General features: G+C 39.0%; 1 protein-coding gene across 1 annotated transcript in view; it reads left to right on the top strand.

The window, feature by feature from the left end:
* The window catches only part of LOC122797063 (meprin A subunit beta-like), a 577,824-nt gene that overhangs the window by 350,897 nt on the left and 198,978 nt on the right, over positions 1–27,949 (top strand). The window lies entirely within an intron of this gene.

The raw sequence follows: 27,949 nt of genomic DNA, 5'->3' as shown, positions 1-27,949 counted from the left end.
ATATGACCAGTTCCTGGTATGATGTACTGCAGCATGTTTTAAATTACAACTGTAAAATGAGGCACTAAATATTTTCAGATGCAGCTATTTCCCTGAAGTTATAAGTACTTGACTAATATTTGTTTTTTGAGTTATATAATATAGAGTAGCCTTAGTTAAAATGGGTATGCAACTGCTTGGTGACTGAAACAGATAACTTGAATTCTGAAAATAGTTTTATTTTATACAAATGGACAACCTGCCAATAATACTTATTAATAAACAGTGAGGGCAGACATAATAATCCCTTAACATACTTCATTTTATACATTGCAAATATTTTGATTTTTGTTTTGGTATTTTATTTTCTTAGTTACATATTTTCTTCTCTGTCTCCATAAAGGAATGGGAGGTTGGAGGGAAATTATGAAAATGTATTGCTTGTACCTCACTGCTAACAGTCATGAAAGGAGATACTGCCTGCCCAGCTATCTGGAATGTTGTAAATAATTATATGTCATTTGTGAATATCAACATGATTCATATGCCTGTGTTGGAAATGTATTAGAACTGTATGTCATATTCTACAGACATGTATGCTAACGAGATATTTTCTAAAGTACTGAGCAAAAATGTATATGCACTATTGTAACTATTTAGATGCATATATTTTAATAGTGGACACTGAAACACAGGAGATTAACTTGCAAAATTTCAGAAGAATAGTTGAAATTAAGTTACTTTATAGCTGGGTCATAAATAAAACAGATGTTTTATCTTTCGGTTTCAGTGCAGTAACAGACACAATGTCTAGAACTAGAAGTTCTTTGTATTGTCTTTAAATGTGGAGGAATGTAAATTATTTTACAACTACCACCATTTGCCAAAAAATCTAAGAAGTGCCCTTGTTTATGTGTTTTCACAGATAGATGCTAAAATCAATGGTTGTGAGCCTGAGAAATGAAATCAGATGACAAGAAATGATGTCATTCTGCAAGTATCCCAGCAGTAATATTTGGGATGTTAATTTAAGAACTCTCTGAGAGAAACTGTGCCTTTTGTATTTTGTCTTTGATCTGACAGCATCAGCCGGAAAACCCACTCACCACATCTGTCTTGCCTTGCTTTGTAAGCTAACTAGGGTACAGTAATTTCTCTTAGATTCAGTAAGAAGTATAGTGAAGTATAGTTTAGATGTTTTCTGTATTTATTTGAGACTGTCCTGCAATGTTGTTTTAAGTAGTTCCTGTGATTTTGAACGCTGATGTTACTGTGATTATTTACTGAGTATTTTCTTGTTCTTTTATTATTTATTATTCAATATATTTATACCTGTCATTGTGTCTGATATTTGTGAGACATATTTAAGTTCTGAGAGTACTTGCGTATTTATTTGGTAACACTGTGGATCCTAATAGCCTTGCTCTACCATTTGGATTAATAGTAAATTTATACAGTAAGACTGGACACCCTTTGTTAAGGGCCTTGAAGTAGCTGATAAGGAGTGACTGGTGGCAGGTGAAACTACCTTATAGTCTGGGCAGAAGGTGGCATAGCTAATAATTCTGTGCCAGTCTTTCCCATGTGTGTGTGTGTGTGTGTGTGTGTGTGTGTGTGTGTGTGTGTGTGTGTGTGTGTGTGTATGTGTATGTGTATAAATCACCAAACCTCAAAGAGTGTGTGTGCCAGCTACTTGGGCAGGGACAATGAGCACTGGTTGGACAGAGAGGATGCTGGAGGTCTTGGCTTGGTCACTCAGCTGAGATCTCAACCCTATAGCTGTGCCAGTGGGGGAGTCTTACTCAGGATTTGGAGAAAGAGGGAGAAACCAGCTGCAGACTGACTGCGGTCTCTGTGTGTTCTTAAGGAAAATTGCACGATGCAGAGAGCTGCATCTGGGAATATTGTGTGTGCGCTTGTCATCCTCACAATGTACCTCCCCCGCTGTTGCTAGTGATGAGGATTGAGGCTCCTTGATTACTGTTGCCAGTGGTGGGGTGTCACACTAACTACTACTTTTCAGCCTGTATCTAGTTTTATTTGCAATTTCAGCAAACCACTATATCATTAGAGGACAGGAGAACACTGGGAAAAAATTTGAGACTTGGAATGTTCGTGGAGCATAATGATAAATTCTTTAAAGCAATATGACAAAAAAAACGTGTGTACCATTAATAAACAAGACAGAGAGGGTATCCAGTGCCACTATCATAAAGGCTGCGGCCCTGACAATGGTGCAGCTTACCAGAATTCGATCATTTGAGCCTGAAAATCCAGCTGGAAAGGATAAGACTGAGCATCCACTGATCAAACTCCCATTCTGTGAAGAGGGAGAGTGGTTCTCTGCCACAGTAGTGTCCTCTGGTAGAAACTAAAAGGATAATTTTTAATGAACACAGTGAACACCACTCTTGGATACAACTGCTATCTGCTCTAGAACAGACTCCCCGTCCACTTAAAATAAAGCTCATCTCTGTCCATATTAAAGTGCAACTTGGATTGCTGGCTGGATAATTGAAATGTTACCACAGAACTTCCTCCTGTACTACTAATGGACACAGGCTGGTTCCTATTACATTAGCGAATGCTAGAAATATCGAATGCTCATTTGTCTAACCCACATGCATGAAACCACAGAATATCAAAGGAACGGATCGGCGAATTGTTTCCCAGGGAAAAATGTCACTGGGCCATTCTCTGGACTTTGCTGTTTTCTTCACTGTGGTGCGATCTCGGAGTTGGCATATTTAAGGTGGGGGGCTGTGGGAGGCAAAGCTCCCCACTTTATGTTGCCTGTATATTCTTTTTTTTTTGGAAAACTAAATTATTTTCCCTGGGAAAAAAATTCGCTGATCCATTCATTCGAAATTTTGTGGTTTTTGTGTATTTGGATTTGATAATAGATCATTTGCCATTTCTAGCATTTGATCATATAATATGAACCTGACACAGGCATCTCCTAAGTACTTTATCCCATGGATGGGTCCCTTCAATTACCTATGGTATGATCCCAGCTACTCCCACTGGGGTAATATGTTATTATCGCTCATGGGATGAGTAAAACTAATCAAGCACCAAACAGGATAGGCAAATAAAAGCACCAAAAGGGAAATTGGCTAGGCTTAAAAGGGCCCACAATGGCACCTAATGTAGTGCTTACCTTTGAACCTACTAACAGCAATTTGGCTGAGCCTGGGTAGTTCTAGAGTATTGTAAAATGGCATTTGTAAATCACAGGCACCAATGAGGCCAGAATGACTACAACATAACAATGTGCTACTTTTTAATAAATGTAAACTACACCACTAAACATCTGCAGAATCATCTCCAAGTTTATCTTGTTTTTAAGCTTTTTTACCGAAAGCCCGCATTATGGATATTCTAGTGAAATATGTGTAAATACTGTATAAACTGCTGGTTTAGACTACTGAAGAAGCATATCTTCAGTTCTAAAAAACAAAACAATAGAATAGTCATCTGGTGGCTTATTTGATAGCATATATATAAGTGTGTGTGTGTGTGTGTGTGTGTGTGTGTGTGTGTGTGTGTGTGTGTGTTTATGTGTGTGTGTTTATGTGTGTGTTTATGTGTGTGTATATATATATATATATATATATATATATATATATATATATATAAACTTTTGTCAAACAGAGATATCAGTTAAGAAATACCATATTTTCCATTATATGTACATACTTGCATATGGTTTTGACTGAAATGGGTCATCTTGACCTGGTTAACAAATAAAGAAATAGATGTCTAGCACACATTGATCTGCTAGTCAGCGGCTTGAGTGTGATTTGGAAGAAGTTTGATATTCTTGGAGGTTTTATTAAAAGTCTAAGTTATGCTTTTCTAATTATATTTAGAATAATGATTTAAACTGACATTTTGAGACAATGAGCTGAAGACTCAAAATAACAAAGAGAAGTGAGACAGATGAATGCTGAGGTGAAAATAGTGATGTGTCTTCCCTGAAAAATGTTTTTTATCTGAACCATCCCAGTTATTATAGTTATTCCAGCAATTTCAGCTACTCTATGACAAAAACGATGGTTTACAATTTCAACAAATTCAGACAGAATGCCAACAGTCTCATCAGTGGTACTGTGCTGTAGTGGAATTACAATGTAAAAGGAGATGAGGGGAGAGAAGCAGACAGGTAAAGCCAAAATAGTTGGCTGAGAGCAAGTGGACCAAGCATTACAATGTTTTTCAACATGGTAATTGATGTGGAAGCCAAGGCACTATTGGCTTTTTATATTTTTTGGCAGCTGTTAATTCAGTCTTTGCAGAGTTGCTCCCTGGAAGGACAATTTAATCCAGAAGTGCAGACACTTTGTTAAAGTGGAAGTTGCAGTTTGAACATCCTTGTCTGGCAGTAGAGTAGGAAATGAAAGTCAGGATATACATGATCATGTAGAGCATCTGCAACATACTTGTCAGGTTTACACAGATACTTTGAAGGCAACAGCTTTGTTCATAGGTTCATAGGTAAGTGCTGGGCAGTCAGTTTGCCAGACCATTACAAGCCTAGCAAATAACTCACTCTCAAAAGTTCTCTGCAGCTTCAATGAGGGTAGCACACAATAGGCTAAATTATTATCCAGTTATCTAGGTTTACTTTGAAGGCAGAAAGGCTATTAATCTGTTTAACATGTAGTGAAAGTTGGTTCTAGAAGTGGAAGATATGTTGTAATATGAATCTTTCATGCAAATGTGTTTTATTATCTGTTGGTGAAGGTTTAGTTCTATCAAATGGATATATGAGGTACTGTTTTTTTCTGTGCATGAATAGGAGATCAAAGAGGGCTGGATATTCCATGGTTTAAAAGGCTTGACACAGATCCCCATGAAGGAATCTGTAGGCGACTGAGTACAGAGGAAGGGTTATTCTGTCCAGATAGCCCAGATTTGTGAGGTAACTGACCTTTTTAGTTAGGAATCTCTGTGGTATCTTAAGGTGAGTGATTTGTTTAGACAAATACATGCAGAAAGGAACATTACAATCAATACTGAGTATGAGGAAATATGATTAAAAGTGAGTTAAGACTTTTGTGGATCTGAAGGAGATGCTTTTGGAAATGAGATGAGTCAGATTCTTTCTGAACTACTGTGGAGACATGTTGGTCAAAAGATAATAACTTAACAACAGTACCTCGATTCCTTATGACAGTGTTGGATTAGAGGGGATGTGTCACCTATATGGTATAGAAAAAAAACAGTTTTGTTTACTAAACTGAACTGTGCTACAATTTTTCACATTAGATTTGACACAACAGTCTTTCCACCAGCTTTTAATGGGTCTATATCAGATCATCGAAATGGCTCATTATCAAATGCCATAACGTCGAACTGCAAAACCCGAACCCTAACAATATCGAAACCTCAAAACAGCGAATTGTTTTCCCAGAAAAAAAATTTGCTGTTCCGAGAAACACACACACACACACACACACACACACACACACACACACACACACACACACACACACACCACAAGCAAACTAAAATGGAGCAATCCACACACATACATTTAAAAGTTACATCTAACCCTGCACTACACTGCACATACACTACTATCTATCCACCTACCTTAACCCAGACCCTAACCTTATGTTCCGTCACTATCACACACTCACCTCACCCGTGCCCTAACCCTAACTCACTTAACCCGACCCTAACCCCAAATTCTCACTATCACACACTCCCCTCACCCGCTCCCTAACCCTAACTCACTTAACCTGCCCCAACCTCAAATTTTGTCACAATCGCAAACTTACCTGACCCGCCCACTAACCCTAATTCACCCAACCCATGACCTAACCCGAACATCCACACAATCACACACTTATCTTAACCCAATCCATAATGTTCCACCACATTGCTGGAAACAGTGAAGTCACAACGGCCAACCAAATTCTTTCCCTAGGAAAAAATTCAGTTTTGTGCAGCTTCGCTGTTTTCAGTGTTCGCGATATTGGGTTTGATATTAGATCATTCGAAATTCTAAAGTTTTGATGATCTAATATAGACCCGTTTATAACATAGTCTACCTCATATTGCAGCAATTGTGACTAGGTGGAAGATCAAATCACACCACTCAATTTACAGTCATATGTAAACTTGGGTAACCACAGGCAATGAGTGCTGGCCTGAAGGTCTAAGAAACAGAAGCAAAATAGGAAAGCACCCAGTAATGAGTCCTGCAGTACACCACTGGTGATTTTTGTTTGTTTGCTTTTAGAAATTGCACCTATGACTTTAATAATAAGTTCTTTCAATCAACCAGTTAGCTGTCTACTGTACTAGATAAGGTTTTATATTCAGGTTTATAAGTATGTCACTAAATGTCCACATGGGGAAAATGTCAAAGGTCCTGGCTAGGTCTAGACATGCTGCATGTACTGTGTAACTGCTATCTGCTGCTTCAATTACTTTTTCAAAGAAATTAATGAAGTTAAAGAGGCAGGACCTTCATTTGACAAAGCCGAATTGATGACAGTTGATGACAGTCCAGGATTAAGAGATTTTCCATGTCCATATTAATGATATCTCACATAAAATGTTTCAAAACATTATGCATGAGACCAGTGAGACTATTGGTTATAGATTTACCAGAGCCTGTGGTTGGACGACCCTTTTGCATTGGCATTACAATGTCTGTTTTCCAGGCTTAGAACTGTTAACCTTAAAGAGACTTAAGTTAAAGAGATTATGCAGGAGTTCAGATAGGTTATATTTAATGCGGATAATCAGGCAAACTGGCATGTTATCGGGGCGTATGGATGAAATATTCTCAGCTTTTGACAGTGCTGAGAGTATTTGTTTCGTAGTAATTGGGGGTTGGGGGTTCAGGAACTGTGGAATCTGCAGAATAACTATAACTGTGGATGGAGAAATATTACACTAAATTTGTTGGTTAGGATATTAGCTATTTCCTTTTGGTCAGGAAGGGTAGTACTATAGTGGACTAGTTCTGAATATTATTATATTAGTTCTAACTGTCTTGTCTTGGGTGTGTTGTTAGTTTTTTCCATATTCATTTCTGAGCTTCCTAATGTCTCTCTTTAGCTCTTAACTAGTTTGCTTAACTGTGATCTTAAGGTAGATCGAATAAGCTGTCTTATAAAACAATTTCTGATGTTTTGTTAAGTATTTCACCATATGGGTTTATTTTTAAATTCGTCATTATAGAAGGTGCACATAGGGAATACCTTATGAATACAACTATTTAAGTAGAAATAGAAGCTCATGATATTGTTAGACTACTAGTGTTTGAATTTTAGCTGGCATTTGGGAAATAGTTCTAGTAAAGTAGCCTGATAATGCAGATACATTTGAATTCTGAAGCTTTTCATGATCCATTATATAAGCCTTAGAAAATCTGTATGGTCTGTGACTGACAGGAACTATAACTGTACCTGTCAAATTATTGTGGAAATCCATAAAGGGTGTCGGAGATTGTCAAATTTGAATTTATTAAATGAAACGAAGTAGGAAATAAGCAAAAGGTAAGGAAGTTGTGAATATGGGAGAAGAAGTCTGAAATGCAGACCTTGAATCAAAGGAATGGAAGCATCCAAAATACCAGCAGTGATATGAATGAGGACTATAAGAGAGTCATGGAAAAAGGAGTATGGTCAATAGTCACCACAGCAAGACTAGCATGTATCACAAACAATGGAACATGTCATTTATCCATTGTTACCCTTCCTTGCAGTTTTTATCTTTCTTATTTCTATGATTTTTGTTCTTTTTCTTCATTCCTTTTTCATTCACATTTCTCAATGTCTCACTTACATTTTTTTTTGCACTTACAGTGGATATAGCTGTTACCTGATTTACTAGCCATGTCTGATCTATGTATTGCTATTTGGTCCATTTATGAGAAGCCAACTACTTTTCTTCCTGCTATGCTGTCATTTGAACTTTTTCCTGTAAGTCCTTTTGTCTCCTCCTGTATTTTAGATCTTTCAGTCTACCCAACTCATATCTAATGTCTTCTATTAATCATTGTTCTCTTATTTGCTCTACAATAAGAATATTAGCTTCTGGGGGATTTCTTTTATCTATTTATTAAATCCTCAAGTAAGATACTTCTACATTAATCCCACTTATTATCTTCTAGCTTGTCTTTCCTTTTGTTGTCATCCCAAATGTCAGCTGTATCCAATATGCTGATGACTCCACCCAGATTTGCTCAGCTACATCTCCTATAGATTTATGGTCTGCTACCCAGTCCACCTTTAATACTATAGAAAACAGGCTCTCTGAATGTCAATTGATACTAAATCCCCAAAATCTAAAATGCTGTTATTCTCAGCAACACAAAGATCTTTTGCATTTACCTTTACCATAAATGCAAATGATGCCACAATAATTTCCCCGACCCCTCTACATAACTATTAGGTGTCATTATTGATAATAACCTAAAATACAACCTACATGTAAACCAGTTGATCAAAACCATCAATAAAAAACTAGGGTCACTTTGCAGAATAAAAGCCTTCCTCACCCCTCCAGCCAAAATTAACATAGCTCGCTCTCACCTACTTTCAACACTTCTATATGACCCCCCTACTGTCTAATCTAAACAAGATTATACTTAATAAACTCTCAACCTGTTACAATCACATTGCCAGGTTTGCCACTGGCCTGCCTTTTAGGACACACCACTGCATCAATCTTAACCAGCTTGGGTGGTGTGAACTACCCAGTCTAATTCAATATAACCTACTGATTATGGCTAATAAAATCCTTTATAATCTGGATAATACACCGGCACTTAAAAATCTTATCACCCCCCTATAACAATCCATGACTGCTTTGATCCTCGAACAGACTACTAATTCAAACAATCAAAATTAACGATGCACCAGTGATTCCCTCTTTGCAAACTCTGTAGGCAGAGACTGGAACTCACTTCCAGCTGATATTACTATGATCTCCTCCCTAGGCCGATTTAAAACTAAACTCAAACAACATCTAGCACTAAACTGGCTTTGCCACTGCAACAAGCCTGGCTAACTCTCATCATGAATGTGAAAAATCTATTAATCAGATTATTGTTGAATTTACCCCTGACTGTCACCAGGGAGCAACTCTAACCTGTTGAACTTGTCTATTCATGTTTGCTTATGTATTATTTGCCTATACCATATTTGTAACACGTTGTCATTGTTTTTATTGTATCTGCATACCCTGGAGCTTTTCTCTCTGGGCCTCCACTGAAAATGGTCATGAATCCAGTCGAACTATCCCAGTCAACAAATGTAAAATAAATAAAAAATAAATAAAATGGACAGCAAACAATTTGTTTAAGAAGTGATCTGGTGGCCAAGCTGGAAGTGCTTAAAAAGGAGAGAGAGAGATCAGGCAGTGGTAAATAATAGCAACTTGAAACACCACAGGACTGGTTAATAAAACAGATGATAAAGCTCAGTGGAGGATGCATTTGAATATTCAGGAGACATGACTGTGTAAAGAATCAAGGCTCCAAATGCCAAAGGTTCTAACAATGAAAGTAGCACTCCAAGTAACAGCAGTAAAAGGAAAGAAATGCAGAAGAATGAAGCAAAGGATAATACAATTAGATACGTTTGGTGCAGGATTCAAACTACTGTTAATAAAGCCAACCCCAAATATACTGATAATAGAAGTCTGTTTCTTGAAAACAACATAAATCTGATAATATACACAGTACCTTTGGAAAAGGAGAAATTTTTAGTAAGAATTAAGTATGAGTAAACTAGAAAGTCAGAAAGAAGGAAAGAAAAATATCAGAATAAGTATATGTCAAAATTTTGAGAAGTGGTTGAAAACCTGGGATTTAATGTGTGAAATTAAAATAATCATAACATAAATTAACACGGCAAAGCTAATGAAGTTAATTTTCATTGTGGAATTTAGCAGTGTTGAATGTAACAATTATATTTAATCAACTGTATACATTTTTGCAAGTTGCAAAACTGTGAGCTTTGGCCGGTTAAGACCTGCATGAATGCATAAGTGTAGCTAAGTAACTTTTATCTGCACTTTTTAAAGTAATTTGTTTGTGTTGCATTGAGCAATATCTACCTGGAAGTTGACTGTTTTTTCAGTAGTGCATGTGGTATTTTCAGTTAAGGCTTGTTAAAAACCTGCATAGCCAGTGATAGGTGGGGGAAGTTTCCTTCATTGTTATTCAGTTTCTGTCTTATACAAGTGGTACAGTGAATTATCTTCTGTTTAAACTGTGAGCTTTGGCCGGTTAAGACCTGCATGAACGCATAAGTGTAGCTAAGTAACTTTTATCTGCACTTTTTAAAGTAATTTGTTTGTGTTGGCACTGAGCAATATCTACCTAGAAGTTGACTGTTTTTTCAGTAGTGTATGTGGTATTTTCAGTTAAGGCTTGTTAAAAACCTGCATAGCCAGTGATAGGTGGGGGAAGTTTCCTTCATTGTTATTCAGTTTCTGTCTTATACAAGTGGTACAGTGAATTATCTTCTGTTTAAACTGTGAGCTTTGGCCGGTTAAGACCTGCATGAACGCATAAGTGTAGCTAAGTAACTTTTATCTGCACTTTTTAAAGTAATTTGTTTGTGTTGCATTGAGCAATATCTACCTGGAAGTTGACTGTTTTTTCAGTAGTGCATGTGGTATTTTCAGTTAAGGCTTGTAAAAAACCTGCATAGCCAGTGATAGGTGGGGGAAGTTTCCTTCATTGTTATTCAGTTTCTGTCTTATACAAGTGGTACAGTGAATTATCTTCTGTTTAAACTGTGAGCTTTGGCCGGTTAAGACCTGCATGAAAGCATAAGTGTAGCTAAGTAACTTTTATCTGCACTTTTTAAAGTAATTTGTTTGTGTTGCATTGAGCAATATCTACCTGGAAGTTGACTGTTATTTCAGTAGTGTATGTGGTATTTTCAGTTAAGGCTTGTAAAAAACCTGCATAGCCAGTGATAGGTGGGGGAAGTTTCCTTCATTGTTATTCAGTTTCTGTCTTATACAAGTGGTACAGTGAATTATCTTCTGTTTAAACTGTGAGCTTTGGCCGGTTAAGACCTGCATGAACGCATAAGTGTAGCTAAGTAACTTTTATCTGCACTTTTTAAAGTAATTTGTTTGTGTTGGCATTGAGCAATATCTACCTGGAAGTTGACTGTTTTTTCAGTAGTGCATGTGGTATTTTCAGTTAAGGCTTGTTAAAAACCTGCATAGCCAGTGATAGGTGGGGGAAGTTTCCTTCATTGTTATTCAGTTTCTTATACAAGTGGTACAGTGAATTATCTTCTGTTTAAACTGTGAGCTTTGGCCGGTTAAGACCTGCATGAACGCATAAGTGTAGCTAAGTAACATTTATCTGCACTTTTTAAAGTAATTTGTTTGTGTTGGCATTGAGCAATATCTACCTGGAAGTTGACTGTTTTTTCAGTAGTGCATGTGGTATTTTCAGTTAAGGCTTGTTAAAAACCTGCATAGCCAGTGATAGGTGGGGGAAGTTTCCTTCATTGTTATTCAGTTTCTGTCTTATACAGGTGGTGCAGTGAATTATCTTCTGTTTAAACTGTGAGCTTTGTCCGGATAAGACCTGTATGAACGCATAAGTGTAGCTAAGTAACTTTTATCTGCACTTTTAAAGTAATTTGTTTGTGTTGCATTGAGCAATATCTACCTGGAAGTTGACTGTTTTTTCAGTAGTGCATGTGGTATTTTCAGTTAAGGCTTGTTAAAAACCTGCATAGCCAGTGATAGGTGGGGGAAGTTTCATTCATTGTTATTCAGTTTCTGTCTTATACAAGTGGTACAGTGAATTATCTTCTGTTTAAGCTGTGAGCTTTGGCCGGTTAAGACCTGCATGAACGCATAAGTGTAGCTAAGTAACTTTTATCTGCACTTTTTAAAGTAATTTGTTTGTGTTGGCACTGAGCAATATCTACCTGGAAGTTGACTGTTTTTTCAGTAGTGTATGTGGTATTTTCAGTTAAGGCTTGTTAAAAACCTGCATAGCCAGTGATAGGTGGGGGAAGTTTCCTTCATTGTTATTCAGTTTCTGTCTTATACAAGTGGTACAGTGAATTATCTTCTGTTTAAACTGTGAGCTTTGGCCGGTTAAGACCTGCATGAACGCATAAGTGTAGCTAAGTAACTTTTATCTGCACTTTTAAAAGTAATTTGTTTGTGTTGCATTGAGCAATATCTACCTGGAAGTTGACTGTTTTTTCAGTAGTGCATGTGGTATTTTCAGTTAAGGCTTGTTAAAAACCTGCATAGCCAGTGATAGGTGGGGGAAGTTTCCTTCATTGTTATTCAGTTTCTGTCTTATACAAGTGGTACAGTGAATTATCTTCTGTTTAAGCTGTGAGCTTTGGCCGGTTAAGACCTGCATGAACGCATAAGTGTAGCTAAGTAACTTTTATCTGCACTTTTTAAAGTAATTTGTTTGTGTTGGCATTGAGCAATATCTACCTGGAGGTTGAGTGTTTTTTCAGTAGTGCATGTGGTATTTTCAGTTAAGGCTTGTTAAAAACCTGCATAGCCAGTGATAGGTGGGGGAAGTTTCCTTCATTGTTATTCAGTTTCTGTCTTATACAAGTGGTACAGTGAATTACTTTCTGTTTAAACTGTGAGTTTTGGCCGGTTAAGACCTGCATGAACGCATAAGTGTAGCTAAGTAACTTTTATCTGTACTTTTTAAAGTAATTTGTTTGTGTTGCATTGAGCAATATCTACCTGGAAGTTGACTGTTTTTTCAGTAGGTCCCCACCTACCCTCCCTGTTTTTGTGCTGGTGTTAATCTTGGTGGCTTTGAAACTGCCCGCCCCTCTTGTAAATTTGCACTTGGATACTCCTCCTGGGCCCATCTCATTTGCTCACTCAAAAAAAAAAAAAAATGTATCTGCTTTTACTGTATTTGTGTTTCTTCCTACTTTATTTTGCTTTTGCGTCATCTTAAAAGTACTCAATTGTATTTATTACTGCTTGGTGTAACTCACTCTAAGCCTTTTAGTTTAAGCACTTGGGCTTCAGACCAGTTGTTTTACATTAAGAAGGTTTGTGCTCTGTACTGTAGTGGCAGGACAGGTAGCTTACATCCTTCTCAGTTGGGAACTGCTGAGTGAGGGCTCATTGTTTGTTATTCTAAAAGTGTACTAATTCTGGTTTAAGCACTTGGGCTTCAGGCCAGTTATTTTACATTACGAGGGTTCGTGGTCTGCACTCTAGTGGGAGGAGAGGCTGGACTCTGCCCTTCTGAGCTGGGAATTTCTGGTTAAAGGCTTATAGTGCCTGCATATTTGTACTGATTCTTACTAAATTGGTACACCTTGTTTGCTGTAGCATAGACTAGATCCAGGCCTGCTGAATCTAGTTTTGTTTGTATAACTTGAGCACTAATCCAGGCATTCTTTAAAGTATTCAGTTGTATTTATTACTGCTTGGTAGTAACTTGATTAAAGTGTAGCTATCATTCAAAGTCTTTTGGATTAAGCACTTGGGCTCAGATCAGTTGTTTTACATTAGGAAGGTTTGTGGCCTGCACTGTGGTGGCAGGACAGGTAGCTTACGTCCTTCTAAGTTGGGAACTGCTGATTGAGGGCTTAGTGTCTGTTATTCTAAAAGTGTATTAGTTCTGGTTTAAGCACTTGGGCTTCAGGCCAGTTATTTTACATTAAGAAGGTTCTTGGTCTGCACTCTTGTGGGAGGAGAGGCTGGACTCTGCCCTTCTGAGCTGGAAATTTCTGGTTAGAGGCTTATAGTGCCTGCATATTTGAACTGTTTCTTACTAAATTGGTACACCTTGTGTGCTGTAGCATAGACTAGATCCAGGCCTGCTGAATCTAGCTTTGTTTGTATAACTTGAGCACTAATCCAGGCATTCTTTAAAGTATTCACTTGTATTTATTACTGCTTGGTAGTAACTTGATTAAAGTGTAGCTATCATTCTAAGTCTTTTGGATTAAGCACTTGGGCTCAGACCAGTTGTTTTACATTAGGAAGGTTTGTGGCCTGCACTGTGGTGGCAGGACTGGTAGCTTACATCCTTCCAAGTTGGGAACTGCTGATTGAGGGCTCAGTGTCTGTTATTCTAAAAGTGTATTAGTTCTGTTTTAAGCACTTGGGCTTCAGGCCAGTTATTTTACATTAAGAAGGTTCGTGGTCGGCACTCTTGTGGGAGGAGAGGCTGGACTCTGCCCTTCTGAGTTGGGAATTTCTGGTTAAAGGCTTATAGTGCCTGCATATTTGAACTGTTTCTTACTGGAATTGGTACACCTTGTTTGCTGTAGCATAGACTAGATCCAGGCCTGCTGAATCTAGCTTTGTTTGTATGCTTGTTTGCTTGTTATTTCCCTGAAATGCTAATTCCACCTAAAACGCAGCTTTTCAGTGCTTCTGTGGATCCCTAGTGACATCTGCATTGCTTACTGTACTTATTTCCTTGTTTCACTTGAAAGAAAGTTACTGTTTGTCATTTTTGCATTTAAGTTACCTGTAACACATTGCATTTAAGTTACCTGGCACTTGCTCACTAAAGAAATTATATAAGTCAGCACTAAAAAATTAAAAGCACTACACCCTCACAAACTCCCCTTGAGTTCCCCATTGGTCCTTTTTTTTTTTCAATTATAAAGGAATTCCCAATACTATTCTAGCATGCCCAAAGGTCAGTTGTCAATCTCCTCTCTGGTCCAGCTGGTGAATCTGGGAAGCTTGAGGCAATGTTACAACCGCCTCATGTACACAGACAACCCTCTCCTCCTCCCAACAAATTCCAACACATGTGAGAGATGCAACCATATAGCCAAACTGGAGGCTAAGCTCTCTCAACTCAGTACTGGCGAAACCTGTCAGGAGAAGGAAACCACACTCACTACAATTCCAGTCTCACATAGACCTACCATGACAGCAAACCAAACACATAAACACACAAAAACATACCCGGAGGCTCTAAATAAAAATCTGCCTAAGCAGCAGAGACCTCCAAAGCAGACACCCAAGCAACCGCTACCCCAAAACAAAACACGTGCATCACATAGCTCACGAAGCCAGTGTGCCAAACAGTCACAGCCCTTAAGGCTAAACAACACACCTGATACACTTGTAATAGGTGACTCTATCGTCAGGCACACTGATGTCCCGCTCACCAGGCTGAACAAGGAGAAGGTCACGGTTAGCTGCCTGTCGGGCGCTAGGATCCGCCACATAACACAAGCACTTAGGCCACTCCAAGGCAAGTACAAATATGACTCAGTCATTGTCCATGTTGGTATGAATGACCTGAGAGATACCTCCCTGGACTACATGAAAAGAGACATAGAGGAGCTCTCTGAGCATGTGGCTCAGGCCTGTATGACCCTGACCTTGAGTAGCATCTTACCCTCACCAAGAATGATGTCACAATATGAAGACAAGATGATCAATTTCAACAATTGGCTTAAGTATTGGTGTCATTCAAAGGGGATCCAATGCCTGTCAGCCTGGGATGACATGCTCGACAAGCCACGATGCTTCACTAGGGACGGCTTGCACCTGTCACCCCTGGGCTTTCGGATATTGGCAAAGGCTCTTGCTACCCCCATAGTGCCTTTTTTAGGCAAGGCTCAAAAGACAAACCCACCTCCATAGGTATCACAAGGGATAAGAAACTAAGAGTAATGCTACTCAACGCCAGAAGTCTAAACCTCAAGATGCATGCACTCGAAACTCTCCTTAGCATGGAGAACATCGATATCTGTGCAGTAATAGAAACCTGGTTCAAGGCTCCCGAGAGCACCCCAGCACTCCATCCTCATACCATGCTTTTCGGCCCCAAAACTTGGACCGAACCAAAAAAGGAGGGGGAGTATCAATATCCGTCAAAGATACCCACACCTCCAGGTTGGTGGCACTGCACGAAGCATCATAGACTATCCATGTGCAACTAACAGTGGGTAAAACTGCCTTCCAGTTTATAGCCTGCTACAGACCACCCTCCCAAACCCAGGAACCCCACTCGGCCTTCTTGAGAGCACTGGAAAATATGAAGGTCTCTCCAAACACCATTATATTGGGCGACTTCAACTACCCAAACATAGACTGGGAGCATTAGTCTAGCTCCAACACCCTAGCTCAAAGGTTCCTAGAATTTATAAACTCACATGCTATGGAACAACTTGTTACCACTCCCACAAGAGGGGAAAACATACTGGACCTTATCATCACCAACATGGGGACTCTATGCTCCAGACCAGAAGTGTATCCCTCACTGGTAAGATCAGACCATAAACTAATCTCACTGGATATTCACATCCCGACCCCACCCCTTGCCCAGAAAACCACAGTGAAAAACTTCTCTAAAGCAAATTTCACACTCCTCAAAACCGAGGTGGAATCCTTCAAAGGCCCCGGGCCTGTGGAAAATACGGCCCAGACCACAGAATCCTTTATAAGCGCATTCTGTGAACACCTTCAGGAATGCATGGATCATGCAATCCCAAATAAAACCAAGAACCAATCCTCCAAAGGCAGACGTCCTGTCTGGTGGACCCCAGCCATAAACAAACTATACAATAGAAGGAGGAAGCTACTACATGATAGAGCAAAATCCCAAAAAGGGAAGGCATCTCTGATCAGTGTTAGCAAAAAACTACGGGCACTCATAAAATCATCTAAGGCCAGCTTCAAGAGAAAAATTGCACAGGACACCAAGGATAATCACAAGGCTTTCTTTAGTTATGTTAGGAACCTGGGTGGGAATTCCCAGATATGCTCAGAATTAGTCCAAAATGACAAAAAATACACCGAACCCACAGACATTGCCAACATCCTAGCTGACAGGTTCAGGGCAAACCCCCCCCACCAAAAGGGCAAATATCTATCCCAGCAGAGTGCTGCCCCCGTGACATCTCAGATGCTCAGGTAAGAGCCGCCCTCTCCAAAGCAAAAAACACAGCATCAATGGGACCAGACGGTGTCCCGGGCTGTGTCCTACATGAACTCCAAGAAGAGCTAAACCCAAACATAAAACTACTGTTCAATCTCAGCCTTACCACAGGATATGTACCCAAAGAGTGGCGTACAGCAACAGTGGTCCCTCTCCACAAAGGTGGTGCCTCAACAGATCCTGGAAACTATCGCCCTATAAGCCTGACTAGCTTGGTCTGCAAAGCTATGGAAAGGATCATCATGGACCTCATAAAAAAAGATATTGGGAACCTACAGACACTGGATCCTACCCAGTTCGGCTTTGTTAAGGGCAGATCCTGCCTCTTAAACCTGGTCGATTTCTTTGAAACAGTCACCAAGGCCATTGACGAGGGGAAGGTGGCCCACACAGCCCACCTGGACCTCGCAAAAGCCTTCGATACAATACCCCACTCGGGCATTATAGATAAGCTCACCAGCTTAAATATAAACCCCTATGTTACTAGATGGGTTGCAAACTGGCTCAAGGACAGAACCCACATGGTTAGAATTGCTGGAGCCATGTCATACTCCAAGTCAGTTACAAATGGCGTCCCACAAGGCTCAGTCCTGGGACCTCTCCTGTTCGGTATATATTTCTCGGAGGTACAGGCCAACACGGAAGGACTGTGGCTGACCAAGTTCGCAGATGACTGCAAACTGGGCGCTATAATTGACTCTCCAGCCGACACAAGTATCCTCCAAAAGGGCCTCATAGAAACAGACAACTGGTGCCAGAGCTATGGCCTCAAGCTAAACGCCAAAAAGTGTATAGTCATCCCCTTTGGCAAAAACAAAGTGCCCACAAATTACCACATAGGTGGTACTCCATTAAGTATGGAAGAAGTAATTAGGGACCTGGGCAAGGGCGCCCGCAGGCAGGTGCAAGGGGGTGCACTTGCACCCCCCTGGAACTGGCTTGCCAGGAGATTAATTTTCTTTCAAAAAAAAAAATACTTTGGGCATTCTTCTTTCAAAGACTTGGCATTCTTCTTTAAGAAAGGATACGGGCCAGTCCCATAATGCATCACATCGAAATCCGACATCTTTACGGAAGGGGCAGGAGTGTGTTTTGTTTTGTTTTATAGCTTAAGTTTTTAGCTATGTAAATACAGAAAATAAATAGTTTTACATGTTCTGTAACTGTTGTAAGAAAGTGTATTTATATCACTCGTTGGCTTAGCAAGTTGTGTGTTGATCGTTTTGGAAGTCCTGAAAAATCTGTTCCCACTAATAATATGACTCTTCAGGTAAAATTAATATATTTTGAAGAAGCTATATTAGGAGGTGGCAAATTATCACCGTATCCAGCCACAATAGATGTATGTTTATAAATTGGATTAACGTGTGCTTTGGAATACGGTAGTGGATTAATGTGTAAATTTGAGAACTTTAGCTTTCTATCAACTCTTAAAAGTTTTATAGTTTCATATGGTTTTATGAGTCTAGAAGTATTGATGTTTGTTTAATTTGAATGAAATTTGAATGAATTTTTTTAGGAGTATTTATTTGAAATGTTTTGTATTATTTTTGTCAACTGAAGACGCAACAAAACTGGTCAGATTGGTATTGCAGGCTTTAATTACTTTGTACTGTAAATCAGTACTTACTGTCCCAAAAGACAGACAAGTAAGGGTGGTGTGCAAAAAAGCTAGACATTCGCTATTTTACTTGACTGAGTCTTTTCCAAGCCGGTTTACTTCCATGAACTCAAGACTTTTGGCGAAAATGAAGAACGAGGTAATATATTCTTTTTCTTTCTTTCCCCTGTACTATGCAGATTTATGTGTTACTGTAGTGCAGGAGACTGCATGGTGAATACCCCTCAAAAGCGATAAGTTGGGTAAAGGAGTGTACACTCCTATAGCGATAACACGCACTAAAATGAAGCGGATTATTGCACCGTTGTGGTTTTCGAGGTTTGTAGCTGTACTGTTCTGTTCCTGTCCACAGCATGTATAAAATAGTTAAGACTTGAGGCCCCTTGTAGAATCACGGATGGTGAAGCAAGTAACTGATGCTGCAACGCCTCACCGAATAAACGGGGAGATGCCATGAATTCCCTAAGTATAGCTATCAGTAGAACACCTCCAAACATACCTCCCATCTTCTTAGCACAAGAAGTCTGGATAAGGCCTAAAACAGTGGTGGTTTAAAGACCAAAAAATAGGGACACATTTTAAATACTGCTCTTATATACTTAGAAAGTTGCTAGAATAACAGGATTTGTGCTAGCATCCATTTTTCTGAAGTAAATGAAGGGTGAAACCCAAATACATCATGTCATTATAGTGACTTCAGTACTCATTTTGCCAGAAAACCACACATTTTATGAGGAACAGACCAAAATATGTGGCAAAAATCTGAACAGCTGAGAGCTATGCCTCCAAAATGTGGACCTAATGTGCAAATGTAACTTCAGCTAAGAAGCACCCAGCATGGCTAACAGCTGTACAAATAGTGACTACAGAAGAGTAATTAGTATGATTCAGTATTATTTACCATGGTAATTTGTTAAAAAATCTTAAGAATGAACACTTGAGAGACTTTTTCAATGTGGGAGATTGGTATAATGCTTAAAGTGTTTACCTTACCTTACAAGGTTCAGGGTTTTATTCTCACATGGGGCAATTGGCCAGGCTTAAAATGGCTCATAAGGGCAGTTAGCCTAGTACTACTAACCTAACATATAACCTAATGGATATAAAGAAACTGCAGGCTGCAGTGTAATGCCCACGGGTGGTGTTTTTGTGAATAATGTAGTGTGCCCTTATGGTTATAGTTTGCTAAAGTAAGTGTTTTTAAGAAATACTAAGGGTTTTGCATGGCGAATTTAAACGCCATTCTTCTGATTTAAACATGTCATCGACTGCATGTCCTGCTTAGTTCAGAACATGATGGGTAGTGTGCATCTTCGCCTTTCCATACCTCTCAGGTGTGTCTTACTACGAGGGCCTCTCCTTATTTTGAGCTTTTAAATGTCTGTGTTCGTCACATTTTCACATTGAAAGGATCTGCCTCACATTCAGTATTACGATTTTTAGCTTATAAACATGGCAAACAATACTAAATTAACTCCCAAGCATAATTGTATAAGCTTAAAGTAACATATATTTATTCTGTAAGTTTCTTAGCTGAAGTTGTTGGAAAGCTGGTAGTAAGTGTTCCCCATTTTGTCCATTTGTTCCACATTATGAGAGGTAGTGTTCTTCGTTTTAAAATTGAAGGTTGAGAGCTATGTTTTACATTGCAACAGTTATTCCTGTAAATTTTAAGGAGTCTAGTATAAATCAAATGACACATCGTAGGGTACATGAAGTAGTACTTTCCTTTACTGACCACCTCTTGATTTCAGGTACATGGCAAGGCTACTGGTACTTTGTTTTTGCTTAGTGGCAAAATGATGGTTTGTAGATGGTCTGACCTTTCCAAATGGGTATCACCTCCTTAAAAAAAAACACAATATTCTAAGTGATGCTGAGGGAAAAAGTACTCTGTAGAGTATTTGTGGTTACAGAACCAGGCAGGGACAAAGACAAAAATAACCGGGAACAAAGACCTCAAATCAGGAATACTTTATAAAGTTTAGTAGTGTTCCTTGGAAAGTTGACAATATGGGCATAGTGACGCAGATGGTGGTGTTGCCTCAGCAAGAGGTTCCCCAGTTCATCTCTCAGCTGGGGTGCCTTCTGTGCAGAGTCAGCATGCCCTCCCTGTGTTCTCTTGTGTATCATCTGGGTGTTCTGTTTTCCTCCCACACTTCCAAATGCAGTAGGTGGATTGGGCACTCTAAATTGGCCATAGGTGGTAGTGTGGGTGCAAGTGTGTGGTGTGAAAGAACTACAGGGACAGGGCTAGCCACCTGACAATGTAATCCTTGGTCATCTAGATGATTGTCACTGTTGAAGTGACACCTGACCCCATGTGCAAAAAACAGAAAAAAGGGGGTTGTGGATGGATGGACTTGGAAATTGACAGAATGTGAGGACATGAATTGATATTTATTTTTTGAAGGAAACTGTAACTCTAAACTGTTGTCACTGTTTCTTGTCTGCGGTGTGCCACTGTTTTTTTTTTAACATCATCAAATTCAGGATGTACAGAGCAAAAAAGTAAAATCCGCAACATCCCTGGACATTGGGGACACTTGAGAGTCTGTATGTTAGAAAGGGCTACTGAATGTAGTTATGTAGCCGTAAATACTGGCAGTCATAAGAACAGCTCAGCAGGTGAAGGTACTGTACTGTTCTGTTTGTTTGCCTTGATAGAGGTGACATGTAGACTGGTTTTGTATGCTACCAGTTATTGTGTTGAGCTGCTGCATACACTGTCTGATGCTGGTGTAGAATGTCTAGACAAGTCTGTCAGGATGTTCTGTACCCTAATGAACTCTTATTTTCTCAACTCCTTGTGGAAACACCTAATGAAACATATTTTATATAAAGAATGTTTTGCTTTTCCTCAGGTAGGGGAGGCATCACAAACAGTTACGATTTTCAGCACCATCTCTTATGTTTATTTTAAGCAAATGCCTCCATGTTCTCCATAGCAACTGTCCATACTCTGTGTAAAGAACATTATTAGTTTGGCTGCTTGCATTGTTTGCATCCATGCCTTCTGACTATTGCATGATGCACATTCACATGTGTGACACTTGTAGGCAGCTGGAAAGGTAATCAGTTCACATGGGGCATGTGGGAAGAAATTGGGTGTTGAACAGAAACTCATGGAAACAGAGATAGAGAGCATTTAGACTGCACAAAAGGCTGACTATGTGAGAATTTAATTGGAGAATTGAGCTCTGTCAGACATACCGGGTCTAACTGCTTAACCATTGAGTACTCTTGTTTTTAAGCATATGTGATGTCAATATGATTCATCTCAGCAATTCAACTCCTTGACGCTATTGTGTTTTTCCTTGGAGCAAGCACCGCTACTGACTCTGTAGGATATACTTGTATTTGGTGGCAATCTGGCAAACAGCCCAAACCATTAACTGAGTCTTTGTAGCCATTAAGCAAGTTGTCACTCTTCTGACAAGATTCTTATCTACTATGGTATCTGCTATTCTCCCTGTCTACAGCTATGCTTGTATTTTTTATTCTAGTAGGTACATGTAAATATTTTCTAAACCTTGTTTCTGCATGATTATTAGAATAAGTAAGAAATTTACATAAGTCGGCTTGCTTATTCTGCTTCATAATTTAGTGCTGTTAATATGTAAACATATATGACACTGCACACTTGCCTATGTGTAGCTTAAAAACACCACAATTTGATTGTAAATGTTTAGCTTCTCTGCACAGATTTCTAAAATGCCACAATTTGGTTGTGTTCAGCTTCTCTGCCCACATTTCTGACTTTCTAGCTTAATCTCTGGTTACATATTGTATGTACCTTTTTCTTGCAGACTGTTACGTCTGTGCACATTCTTAGGAAAATAGAGTTGGCAAGTAACACATTTTGTTCTTGTACATGCAACCTTTTTGACTGAGAATTATTTTCATCATATTACAGCTTTAGCAAAGTGTTATTTTCATTGCGTCTTCACACTTGTTTAGTTGCAGTGTTTTTTAAGTTGCAGGATATTTCCTTTTATGCTTCCTAAACCTGTCATGACTCCTATTCATTTTCAGTTTTTGTATCTCGCACACAGTAGATTCTGTTATGACCTTTAATTAGGACAAAGCTACTTCAGTTGCTCTGCACAAGTCATTCTCATTGTTGCGTTGAATCTGTTTCCTTCAGCAAATTGTCCCTTCTAAGTTTATTTACCACACAAAGTTCTGTGTTTCATTGTAATGAACAATTTAACTCGCTGAGTTCAGTCTTTGGCTCGGTTCTTCAGTAAGATGGGTGTCTTTAGGTACTGAACCTTTTGCCGTTGTGAAAAGCATGTAGTAGCTATTTGGAAGATATTTTGTCTCACTGTAACTCTGAAACGTTTGTTATTCCAGTACTCTTTTCTCTCTTAAAACTAAAGTCAAAATGATGAACTTTCATTTTTCCCTTGTGACATGCAAAACTTTGTATACTGTACTATGTCAGTTTTCTGATGTGCATCATTTGCATTCAAGAACAAATCTATAAATGCCCAATTTCTAGTTTTCATACAAATTATCTTGGAGGAGGTTTCTTGGGGCTGCAGTTATACTGTTTCAAATGGAAAAACTAAAACAACTTATTTATAATTGTTTGTTTTTATATCTTTAGTTACCACCTGTCCCACTTTGTGAGGGACAGTCCTCTTTGGGCACTTGTGTCCTGCAAAACAATTGTAAAAATGGCAAATGTCTTGAGATTTTAGGACAAAATATTTCCTATATTTTATGTAAGAGTAGCATAAAACTGTTCTTCTGTATCTGAAACACATACATGTTAGAAGAAACAGAATAAGCAACTAAAATGCTACGAGAATAAGCTTTTATTTAGGCAAAAAAGTGAAGGTCTGTTTTAGCCTGCAAAATCTGACGGTTGTACCAAAAATGTCCTACTTTGGGCATTTGAAAAGGTGGCAACCCTATATATTGTATAATGTTTGGTCTTTACTCATATGAATAAAAAGACTTGCAAGAATAAAAACTCAAGGCTTGAGATTGATTGCTACAAGATTTATTAGTGTATACTAAATGATTGAACAGAAATCTATAGGAAACCATAGTATATACATACATACTGGCCTGAAACCAAGATTTTAAACACCAGAATTTTGTAGATAAATGTGTCCTGTATTCATTATTAACCTTTAATTTTTATATTGATTCTGTTAGGACTTTTACATTAAGCAGACTAGTTTAGGCTTATAAGCTTCTGACTGGGATGTCTTAAGTTTGTACATGGTGCTGTTCAGTTTGTAGTGCAAAGGTATGTGTGATGTATAGCTTAAACATATGCCCTAAGATACTTTTAGTACAAAAGTAGTAGCATCTATGTGGAGCTGGTGGGAATTTTAAGCAGTCTGTAGGGTCCCAGAAAGTTTCTGTTCACACGTTTTGCGAGCACACTTGCTAAGTAAAAGTTTGAAGTGGAATGAGGGAATTTACTTGTTTTTATTTTAGTGTAACACTGGTAGAGAACCAGCATTTAAAAGACCAGCCATGTTTGGGTGAAAGAATTAATGTGATCTTCTGCAAAAGCCCCAGTGTGTACCTTCTGGAAGATACTGTGATATTGGACTTCATCTTTGGAGAAAATAAAATTCTGGAATTGTAGTTTTGTAATGCTTTGACATAACCCCAACTTTGGAAATTGGGTGATATAGATCTGGAGTGTAAGCAGTCAGATGTATGGGGGGGTCATACCTCTCAACCCCTAAATGCAAGAAATCTGGACAAAGCCAAGGAGGGACAAAGGGCCACAAATAGGGACAGATTTTAAATGTTACTGTAAACTTAGCATAGCAGGTTATGTGTTGGTGTGCATTTTCTGATGGATATGTGAACCTTGGCTCTAGATAATTCACTGCTGAAGTGACACCCCAACCCCATGCTCAAAAATAGAAAAAGGGTTGTGGATGGATGAAGTCTGAAACTTTAAATGTATGCCATTATTTAGTAACTTTAGTCCTCAATGACTTGCCAGAAAACCACAAATTCTGTGATGGATAGACCAAAAATATGGGGTAAAAAAAATTAAGATATTCTACAAAAATCTGAACAGTTGAAATGAAGGTATAGGGGCAAGATTATGCTTACCTTGATAGCGGTCTAGAGTAGCACTTCATTAATGCACTTGTCATCAAAATGGAATGTTTTTTTTCCCATATTGTTTTAAATGGTTGGTGCTTGTTCAGAGTGGGGGTTCTGTGTAACCATGAAAGGATTCAAGAGAAAAAGCTCAACACTTTAGAAGTGGACACTTTCTAAAAAAGTGTTAAAGTGTAGCTAGAGTAAGAGTACCATAACACAGAACAACGTTGATTGTGTCGTGATGGTATTTTGAAGATATGTTTTACAAAGATATTGTTGGCATTCTTAAGATGGCATACATAAAGAAAAGTGGCATGAATTGTCTAAATGGATTATGATGCTAGGGCACTTCTATGGGCTAGGCTTGTAAAGGCTCCAGGGCCATTAGCCTAGTACACACCTATGAACCTAATCCATGCGTGCATTGTCGTCCGCTCACAATTTGAAATGCTTCGCACCCTTGGAGAATAAGATACGATGTTGTCCGCTCGCAATTTGAAATGCTCTGTGGGAGAACAAGTCTGTGAGTTCTGCTTTGATCATTCAAATTCAATCATGTGTTAGTTTTCGCTTCATTCAATGCTGCTTTTACTGCCAGGTCGTTCATTCAGTGCTGCTGTGTGCATTCAAAGCTGCTTTTGCTGCCAGGTCATTCATTCAGTGTTGCCAGGTTATTCAATGCTGCTTGTGTGTGTGAATTCAATGCTGCTTGTGCTGCCAGGTCCATTCATTCAAGTGTAATGCTGCTTTTGCTGCTAGGTCATTCATTTGATTGTGTGTGTGTAAGAAATAGGTAGGGAAAGGTGTGTGTGTGTGTGTGTGTGTGTGTGTGTGTGTGTGTGTGTGTGTGTGTGTGTGTGTGTGTGTGTGTGTGTAAGAAAGAGGTAGGTAAAGGTATGTGTGTGTGTGTGTAAGAAATAGGTAGGGAAAGGTATGGGTGTGTGTGTGTGTGTGTGTGTGTGTGTGTATAAAAGTGAGGTAGCATACCCCTCAGCTGTCCATGTTTTTGCAGAATGTCCAGATTTTTGCTCCATATTCATCCTAAAAGGATTGAAGTTGCTAAATAATAGCAGATGTTTGAGTTTTAGACATCATATCCTTTAGAAAAATGCATACTAACAAATTCTGTTATTTTTAGCAACTTTCTAAGTTCATGAGGGCAATATTTATAATCTGTCCCTGTTTATTTTACGCTTTGTCCAGACTTCTTGCACTAACACGATGAGGGTTGTGTGTGCGTGAGTGTATAATGCCCTAGTTAGAGTTAGCAGGTGGAATTTATTTTCAAGTGTATTTATAAGGACTTGTGAGCTTCAAGGGAAGAGAAATTTACTGCTGCTCATGCTAAGCCTGTTTAAAATGTGCAACTGTTTTAATAAGCAAATGGTATCACTGTTGTGGTATAGAATTTGAAAGCAGTGTTAGTAGCACAGTAGATAGCATATTTGCATCTTGATGTAGAGGTCTATAGGTTCTACTCCCACAGCATATAGATTTGTATTTTAAGGGGATGGGGTGCTGCAGTCCTGAGAATGTCCTCCTTTGGAGGAAATGCCTAGTAACTATGAACCAGTTTTTCAACTTGCCACCCATTCCCTGTTGCAGTATACCAACTTACCATTTTTTTAATGTAGCATGGGCAATGTATTCTTTAAGATCAGTAGGCACTGAATTTGTAGATGAAACACTGAAATATAAAGTTTTCTAGCAACAACTTTTGCATTAGTTTCAGATCTCTTTCTTATTCAGATGACTTTTACTTCTGCAGAGATTCTGCATATTGATTGATATTGGTGGATTGTATGACAGAAGTTTGAGTGGCCCTTTATGGTTGAAATGTTCTGAATTGGGCAGGTTGTCATCATTGGTTCATATGATTTGTTTCATTGCTTAAAGGAAAAATGTTCAGAACTATAAATTTAAAACACACTAGCAAGTGGTGCTGTATTATACAAGGGACATAATTCAATTATTATATAGCATAATTAATACAGTCAGGAAGGTGGATCAAATAACTTTTGATTGGTTCTAAAATGTGCAAGGAGCCTATGATTTGAAAATAGCCCAAAGGTAAACCCTACCACTGGCCAGATGCATTTTCTTTGAATGCGAGTTTCAATGTTGTTTCAGTGAATGTGGGTTTCAAAGGTAGAGAAGTTTTAATGCTAAGTCTCTTTTCATTGTAAGACTATTGCTTTGTTTAGGTTTAGTAAATGTCTATCAGTGTTTGTGCTATAAAATTTGAAATAAAAGTTGTAAATGAAATCCAAATATCAGTAATCATTGTAGAAGTAAAGCATAAAACAGTATGCACACTGAGAGATTTAAACAGTGTCTATGACAAATAGGGAGAAATAGTAATGGGACACTGGAATGGCTGCGTGGGCGGGGGTGGAGCGGTGTGGGCGGGGCAGCAGAGGGGGTGGGGCTGTATGGGCGGGGCTTGGGTTTGCACCCCCCTGCAAAAAATCCTGCGGGCTCCCTTGGACCTGGGGACCCAAGTTGATAGCAATCTCTCATTTGACAACCACGTGGCCAAAGCGGTTAGAAAAACATTTTATATAGCCCACCTAATCATGAAAAGATTCACATCTAGATCAGGGGAGGTCATCATGCCTCTTTACTCATCCCTCATCAGGCCCATAATTGAGTACAATGCCCCTTTTGGGATGTACCTTACCAGACACCTGCAGCAACTGGAAAGACCCCAAAAGTACCTCACCAAGAGGATCAAAGTGCTCAAACAGATGCCATATGCTGCCCGGTTAAAGAAACTCCAGCTCTACTCAGTGGCATACCGCCTGCTCAGAGGCGATCTGTGCCTGACGTATAAAGCCATGTCCAACCCGGAATTAATGGACATGCTGCACCTCAGAAAATCCAAATCCCATCGAGCTACGCTGCCGAGAGACTTGAACCTCAGCACTGAAATAAATAGGACATGCTGGAGGGACAGATTCATAACCCAGAGGCTCTTCACTCTGGAATAAAATCCCAGTCCAGGTTAGGCAGAGTCCCTCACTGACTCTCTTCAAGAGGAATCTTGATGAGTGGATGGGGGATCATAGGTTTACCCCGGGTATCTCTTCTGTGTCACTGTTAGACAGAGGCACAGTATACTAACCTCGAAAAAGGGCATAGCAAAATTAATTTTAAAATGGGTGGCGAAAGCCAAACACACTCTGGCTAGGCTTATAAATGCCCTAGGGCAGATAGCCTAGTATGAACCTATGAACCTATGAACCTAATAAAGGTAGGATGTAATGATGTCTTATATACTAGTGTTAGCATATTTAATATACCAAGGCAGTTTGAAGTTAGTTACCAAATCAGAGATTGATCACTTACCG

Source organism: Protopterus annectens, chromosome 3.part0 (assembly GCF_019279795.1).
Source record: "Protopterus annectens isolate FY-2018-M chromosome 3.part0, PAN1.0, whole genome shotgun sequence".
NCBI lineage: Eukaryota > Metazoa > Chordata > Ceratodontiformes > Protopteridae > Protopterus > Protopterus annectens.
The sequence above is the reverse complement of the archived record's forward strand: the minus strand, read 5'-3'. Positions and strand labels throughout refer to the sequence as shown.